At 41.5% G+C, this 8,676-nt stretch overlaps 1 pseudogene; it reads right to left on the bottom strand.

Moving 5' to 3' along the window:
• Positions 1–3,806: 3,806 nt before the first annotated feature.
• LOC141145818 (triosephosphate isomerase-like) lies at positions 3,807–4,552 on the bottom strand (annotated as a pseudogene).
• Between the last annotated feature and the right edge of the window lie 4,124 nt (positions 4,553–8,676).

Raw genomic sequence — 8,676 nt, 5'->3', positions numbered from 1 at the left:
AGTGTCACATTGTAGTTAGCGTCAATTTGCTGGTTCATAGTCTGTTTTAGTCCTTTGAGTTTGATTAACTACATTAACAAAAGGTTATTTAAATACTTATATCTGTCAATCTAATAGAACAATTATCTGTTAAAAGATATTTTAAATGTATATCAGCTCGTCACTTATTTCCATTGTCTGATGAAATGTATTGATGTAAAGGTCTGTTTCGTGTGTGTCTGTTTAAAAAACACACAAGATACACATTTTGCAAAGGGAATAGACTTGCTCAATCAGTAGGGGCATATTAGGCACTTAAGATCATCTTGATACATCACGAAAACAATATATTTGTATATGAGATGATTTCAGCACATCTCATGGATTTAGGAACTTAGCCTTTCACTGCTAATTTAAAGTCTACAACAGGGAAAGGAATTGTGTTACTCAAATCCCCCCCTGGGGTTTGCAGTCCCTCGGAATGCATTATTCATCAGGTGTCAAAGTGACAGACTATACAAACAATGCTTTGATTGGTGCTCACCCATATTACTCAACAAAGTACTGCAGGATACATATGATGATTCCATGGGGATGCAATAAGTCATGAAAAACGTGTCCATCCATGGTCTTTATTTCATCAAATAAAGTCAGCTTGATTATATAATTTAAACAAAAATGGTTTACCATGAAAGTGTTTCACAAGCTGCTTTCAAAGCAAATCAAATGGTTTCATTGGAATCAATTTAGGGAAAGTGAGTGTACAAGTGTGTGGTTTCTTAAAGGAGTGTATCACTTCATATTTAAAAACTGAGCCATTCAGCCACATATGTATAGTAACACATGACCTGCATTATTTAATATGGTGGTATACAGGTAGTGATAAGCATGCACATATTGAACCTGCAGTGACCAGCATTGAGACATCTACTCTGCCTGGTGCCTGTCCACTTTTGGTAATAGCATAATGACGTCACTGGCTCCACCCTTGTTGCTAGTGCCCCCGATCTCTGTAGAGAGCCGCTGACGCGGCTCTTTAACCGTGTGATCTGTTGTGTCCAATCACAGTTGGTCAAATGTAAATGCGGAAGTGCCGGTAATCGGCTCTCATCACCTCACTGACAGTGTGTGGTGAGGAGAGCCAATCAGCGGCATCTCCTCACAGGGGAGAACAGGGCAGGTAATTAGGGCACTGATCATCAGTGCCCTTATTACAGTAAAGCCCCAGCAGTGCCACCAATCAGTGCCCATGAGTGCCCATTAGTGATGCAAATCAGTGCCCATCAGTGACACAAATCAGTGCCCATCAGTGACACAAATCAATGCCCATTACTGGTGCCAGTCGGTGCTGCCTTTTAGTGCCCAACAGTGCCTACTCATAAGTGCTGCCCATCAATACCGGCCATTAGTGCCTATCAGTGCTGCCTATCCATGCTGCCTATCAGTCCCCACCAGTGCTGCTTATCAGTGCCCACCAGTGCCACCTATCAATGTCCATCAGTGCTGCCTATCAGTGCTCATCAGTGCCGCATATCAACGTCACCTAACAGTGCGGCATAATAGTGCCTCCTCATCAGTGCCACCTAATCAGTGCGCATAAGTGCCGCCTTATCAGTGCCCCTCAGTGTAGCCTACCAGTGCCCATCAGTCCCTCCTCATCAGCGCACATCAGTGAAGTTGAAAATTTTCTTATTTACTAAATTTACTGACAGAAACTAAGAAAACAATTTTTTTTCATTTTCTGGCTTTTTTCTTTTTTTTAGTAAAAAATAAAAAACCCAGAAGTGATTAAATACCACCAAAAGAAAGCTCTATCTGTGTGAAGAAAATGATAAAAATGTCATTTGGGTACAGTGTTGCATGACCACACAATTGTCATTCAAAGCGCGACAGCGCTGAAAGCTGAAAATTGGGCAAGAAGGGGGTGAAAGTGCCCAGTATTGAGGTAGTTAAGGGGACACATACATGTTTTTTTTTTAACCTAGTGCACAAGATTAGTGCATAGATGCAAGTGAGTGCATTTGTATTTGTTTTAATAAAGGGAATGTAAAATGGAAAGAACTATGATTGACATGCATTTATTTTGAGAGGAGTCTGGTGGATTATCACTAAAAGGATCTACAACTACCACTATCTATCTAGAGTAACAAAGGTGCCTGACAATCTGATATGATGAGAAGTGGAATTGAAGAAGAAAGGTATCCCACAGGAGCAAAAAGCCTGGTTGTTACCTCCTAAATGGAAAGGCACACATTTGACCTATAATAAAAATGTATGGGCCAAAGACAGAAGTAAGTGCATTGTCAGCACAAGGGAGAGGCATACGGAGAAAAATTTAGTTTACAGCACTGAGCACTATTACTTCTTGTGGGCTCTAGAGTTGGACTGATTTAGCTATTGAAACAATTCTGAACTATTTATTGGTTTATTATTTAGACATTTAGACACAATTATAATATTAGTTGATCTATTTAGATACTTTAGACACATTTCAGTATTAAGAAAATATTTTATTTATTTACCAGCACGGTAGATATTCTTTTTTTGTTTGGCTATTTATTTTTTATTTAATGTAATATACACTCACCGGCCACTTTATTGGGTGCACCTTGCTAGTATCGGGTTGGACCCCCTTTTGCCTTCAGAACTGCCTTAAATCTTCATGGCATAGATTCAACAAGGTGTTGGAAGCATTCCTTACATTTTGGTCTATATTGTCATGATAGCATCACACAGTTGCTTCAGATTTGTCAGCTGCACATCCATGATCCGAATCTCCCGTTCCACCACATCCCAAAGGTGCTCTATTGGATTGAGATCTGGTGACTGTGGAGGTCATTGGAGTACAGAGAACTCATTGTCTTGTTCAAAAAACAAGTGGTGAGATGATTTGAGGTTTGTGACATGGTGCATTGTCCTGCTATAAGTAGCCATCAGAAGATGGGTCCCCTGTAGTCACAAAGGGATGGACATGGTCAGCAACAATAATTAGGTAGGTCGTGGTGTTTAAACAATGCTCAATTGGTACTAAGGGGCCCAAAGTGTGCCAATCAAATATCCCCCACACCATTACACTACCAGCCTGAACCATTAAAACAAGGCAGGATGGATCCATGCTTTCATGATCTTTACGCCAAATTCTGACCCTTCCATCTGAATGTTGCAGCTAAAATGGAGACTCATCAGACCAGGAATTGTTTTTCCAATCTTCTATTGTCCAATTTTGGTGAGCCTGTGCTAATTGTAGCCTCAGTTTCCTGTTCTTAGATGACAGGAGTGGCACCCGGTGTGGTCTTCCTCTGCTTTAGCCCATCTGCTTCAAGGTTCGGTGTGTTGTGCATTCAGAGATGGTATTCTGTATACCTTGTTATTAACGAGTGGTCATTCTCCTCTGACCTCTGACATCAATGAGGCATTTTCATCCACATAGCTGACACTCACTGGATATTTTCTCTTTTTCGGACCATTCTCTGTAAACCCTAGGGATGGTTGTGTGTGAAAATCCCAGTAGATCAGCAGTTTTTGAAATACTCAGACCAGCCTGTCTGGCACCAACAACCATGCCACGTTCAAAGTCACTTAAATCCCCTTTGTTCCCCATTCTGATGCTCGGTTTGAACTTCAGCAAGTCGTCTTCACCACATCTAAATGCCTAAATACATTGAGTTGCTGCCATGGGATTGGCTGATTAGCAGTTTGTGTTACCAAGCCGATGAGTGTATGTTTACAGCAGCGTTGCTCTTTTTTTTTTTACCAGCTCATCTCTTTAATACATATTATTTATTGTTCTAAACTGTTTACAGGTGAGAATTTGTGAAGGGGCGGGACTAACACTTGGTGTTGATAATTTCAATGAATTCTGGTTTCAGGGAAGCTCGGCCCACAAGGAAGCCATTAATGTCAGGCTGGGATGCCAGTTCCTTGCAGGTTCCTTCTGTGACAGAACCTCCATAGATAATCTGAACAGACTGTGCGACTTGATCAGACACGTGGGCTTTCAACCATTCCCAAAGCTTGGTGTGCACCTCCTTAGCCTGCTGGGGTGTGGCTGTCTTCCCTGGACAGATAGTCCAGAAAAGTTCATACGCCAGGACAACCTTGCTCCAGTTCTTTACATTATCTGCAATAAATTTGGTCTGCTCAGCCACAACTTTTTCTGTGATTCCTGCTTCCCGCTGGTCGAGCTTCTCCCCGATACAAGCGATGACCCCCACACCCTCAGACAGAGCATGTGCCACCTTCTGCCCAATCAGCTCATCTGACTCCCTGAACACGTGTCTTCTCCCCGAATGTCCAAGAATCACCCAGGTGTCTCCAACATCTTTTATCATGGCCGGGCTGATCTCTCTGGTGAACGCTCCTTTTGCGACTTTGTAGCAGTTCTGGGCGGCTACACCGAACTTGGCGTCCAACTTCTGTCGTGCAAAGTCCAGGTAGATGGAAGTAGCTCCGCAGACCACCTCTGTCTCGGAATGGACCTTGCCGGAGTTCAGGGTATTGATCAGCTCCCCAGACTCCTCTTATTGCCGTTCAGCTTCCAGTTACCCCCCACGAAGAACTTCCTTGGAGACATGGTGGTGTCGGAGGGTGTCTGTGGATCTCGATGTATGGGGTGCAGACTGCGGAAAGGACAGCGCTGCTCTTTAATAGGTAATATTCTAGGTGGATGTGGGAAAATGTCAGTGCTAGATGACTGCTGCTGACAAATGTTTGTAACAGTCCAGTAGTGCTATTATTATTTTTTGGAGTAGTTTGGGTTATATTATGGCTTTGTGTCCCAATATCGTAGCTCCCAACTGTCCCTGATTTCGAGGGACTGTCCCTGATTTGGAGCAATGTCCCTCTGTCCCTCAATCCTCCTCATTTGTCCCTCATTTTCGTCTGATCTATATAGATGTATATAAAATGCACTTTTTATCTGTCAAAAAGTGTTTTCCAGCACTAAACCTTTCATCTGATTTCTAAATTGCTGCATTTGTAAATTCCAAAAGCCAATATAAAGGAATAGTAGTGGTAAAAAAAGCACTTGTGGGTTTAATCAATCTTGTTTTTTTTTTGTAAAATTCTCCTTTAAGGGGGCGTGGCCAGGTGCGTGACCTATGCCTGCATACTTTTGCTGATAGGTGTCCCTCATTCCCATCTCAAAAAGTTGGGAGGTATGCAATATATAGCTATGGGACTGCTGGCACAGGGATGCATGTACAGTGGGGACAGAAAGTATTCAGACCCCCTTAAATTTTTCATTCTTTGTTATATTGCAGCCATTTGCTAAAATCATTTAAGTTTATTTTTTTTCCTCATTAATGTACACACAGCACCCCATATTGACAGAAAAACACAGAATTGTTGACATTTTTGCAGATTTATTAAAAAAGAAAAACTGAAATATCACATGGTAAGTATTCAGACCCTTTGCTATGACACTTAGGTGCTGTCCATTTCTTCTGGTCATCCTTGAGATGGCTCTACACCTTCATTTGAGTCCTGCTGTGCTTGATTATACTGATTGGACTTGCTTAGGAAAGCCACATACCTGTCTATATAAGACCTTACAGCTCACAGTGCATGTCAGAACAAATGAGAATCATGAGGTCAAAGGAACTGCCTGAAGAGCTCAGAGACAGAATTGTGGCAAGGCACAGATCTGGCCAAGGTTACAAAAAAAATTCTGCTGCACTTAAGGTTCCTAAGAGCAAAGTGGCCTGCATAATCCTTAAATGGAAGACGTTTGGGACAACCAGAACCCTTCCTAGAGCTGGCCGTCCGGCCAAACTGAGCTATCAGGGGAGAAGAGCCTTGGTGAGAGAGGTAAAGAAGAACCCAAAGATCAGTGTGGCTGAGCTCCAGAGATGCAGTCGGGAGAGGGGAGAAAGTTGTAGAAAGTCAACCATCACTGCAGCCCTCCACCAGCCGGGGCTTTAAGGAAGAGTGTCCCGATGGAAGCCTCCCCTCAGTGCAAGACACATGAAAGCCTGCATGGAGTTTGCTAAAGAACACCTGGAGGACTTCAAGATGGTGAGAAATAAGATTCTCTGGTCTGATGAGACCAGGATAGAACTTTGTGGCCTTAATTCTAAGCGGTATGTGTGGAGAAAACCAGGCACTGCTCATCACCTGTCCAATACAGTCCCAACAGTGAAGCATGGTGGTGGCAGCATCATGCTGTGGGGGTGTTTTTCAGCTGCAGGGACAGGACGACTGGTTGCAATCGAGGGAAAGATGAATGCGGTCAAGTACAGGGATATCCTGGACAAAAACCTTCTCCAGAGTGCTCAGGACCTCAGACTGGGCCGAAGGTTTACCTTCCAACAAGACAATGACCCTAAGCACACAGCTCAAATAATGAAGGAGTGGCTTCACAACTCTGTGACTGTTCTTGAATGGCCCAGCCAGAGCCCTGACTTAAATCCAATTGAGCATCACTGGAGAGATGCTCAGGAGGAATGGCAGAGGAATGGCAAGTGAAAAACTTGTTGCATCTTTTCCAAAAAGACTCATGGCTGTATTAGATCAAAAGGGTGCTTCTACTAAATACTGAGCAAAGGGTCTGAATACTTAGGACCGTGTGATATTGCAGTTTTTCTTTTTTAATAAATCTGCAAAAATGTCAACAATTCTGTGTTTTTCCTGTCAATATGGGGTGCTGTGTGTACATTAATGAGGAAAAAAATGAACTTAAATGATTTTAGCAAATGGCTGCAATATAACAAAGAGTGAAAAATTTAAGGGGGTCTGAATACTTTCTGTCCCCACTGTATATAACTATGAATTCCCATGCTGGTAAAACATGGCCCTGCATGAGGCACGGATCAAATTGCCCCATGTGAATGAGGCCTTAATGGTAGCTCTTGTAAACGCACTGCACTGAGAGTGCACCTCCTGAAAAACACAGGTGTGACAGTATCCTAACTGATCCTCTTCCCATATGCCAGCTCTTCAGATATCTGTATGCCCTGAAAAAGACATAAAAAATGTGCATGCTGACTTTAGGAAAAACTGGACATTTAGAATTCAGGATCTCTGCAGTAATGTCATATACAGCTGTAGATGACTGTGCTCTTCATGGGGAAAAAAATAATAACTTAGCGCATACAATGGATACCTTTGGAACTAAATCTAACACACGGTCGTTTCTTTGCATGCCAAAGGTTGCGTGCCTACAGGCTCCAGTGATGGAAATCCAGCTCTGGATATTTCAAAAGACAATAGAGGCATAAAGATACAGGATTTATTACAAAGCCGACAATTTCACTGCCATGTCTTCCAGTATCATATTTGCCAGAAAGGTGAAGGAACAGAGCTACTAGGATCTGTAGTTCAAAAAGACGTGAAAATCCACAGACAGCCAATACCTGCTGTAGACACCGTACAATTTTTCCCCCTTGATTGCCTTGTCATTTAAAACTGTTTCGTTAGTTCCTGTCATTATGCTGGAAAGATTTTGTTTATTTCTAAGAGGCTGTGCTAGCACTTTGTCTTACTATGTGCTAATTGTAATGTTTTTGGCATACTTCCTTTCTAGGGTTGGTCTGTTTTTGTGCTGCATCTGTGTTTACATTACCAATGTGATCAGTCAGAAGACTGATCTGGGCTCTTTCAGCTCCTTTCAAGACTAGTCCTTGAGGAGATCAACCTTACCATACATATCTAAGATCAGTTGTTCCCAAGAGTCCACCCTGGTCAGTCTCTGCTTTTTTCGCTGACATTCTGACATGAAGAGACAGCCTCCATAGTCTGCAGATATAAAGTCCTTCAAAAAAAAAAGTGTGAATTCAAAAGCTTGTTGATAAATTGTTCTATAAGGCCTTCATCATTAATTTCTGTCAGTAGATAGTTAAATAGCAAAGGCTTTTCCAAAAACAACAGTTCCTGAAAGAGGGTAGGCCACAACACACTGACAGACTGGATTTAATCTCACTCAGTTCAGTATTAAGTGTTATTGAAAATAGTACAGCTGGTGTTGAAGAGGAGTATTGTTCCCACTCAATTTTATAGAACTCTAATCTGAATCTCTACAATATATGCAGCTTGTATGGAGAAAGCTGGATGATTTAGTAGCTAATATCTAACAATGATATGTAAGGGAATAACAAGTCAGGACATTGAAGTAACTATGCAGTAACTAATGAAAGTGTTTCAATAACAGGCATTATTTTCAGAGAGACCGGAGCTGCGATAAACGTAGAGCTTTCCGCCAGTCAAGCTTTATGATTCAACACTTATTTTGGATACACCACTAGTCTTTTTTTATATTTTTTGCAGTTGTTATTTTTAGTGAGTTTATAAGATAGTGTCAGTTATTGGTGTTTGCAAATGTAATAATTTTGTACTTTGTCATATATATATATATATATATATATATATATATATATATATATATATATATATATATACAGTATCTCACAAAAGTGAGTACACCCCTCACATCCTTGTAAATATTTTATTATATCTTTTCATGTGACAACACTGAAGAAATGACACTTTGCTACAATGTAAAGTAAGTGAGTGTACATCTTGTAGAACAGTGTAAATGTGCTGTCCCCTCAAAATAACTCAACACACAGCCATTAATATCTAAACCGCTGGCAACAAAAGTGAGTACACCCCTAAGTGAAAATGTCCAAATTGGACCCAAAGTGTCAATATTTTGTGTGGCCACCATTATTTTCCAGCACTGCCTTAACCCTCTTGAGCATG

This window comes from Aquarana catesbeiana, linkage group LG05 (genome assembly GCF_042186555.1).
Source record: "Aquarana catesbeiana isolate 2022-GZ linkage group LG05, ASM4218655v1, whole genome shotgun sequence".
Lineage (NCBI taxonomy): Eukaryota > Metazoa > Chordata > Amphibia > Anura > Ranidae > Aquarana > Aquarana catesbeiana.
This window is presented reverse-complemented; position numbering and strand designations above follow the sequence as displayed.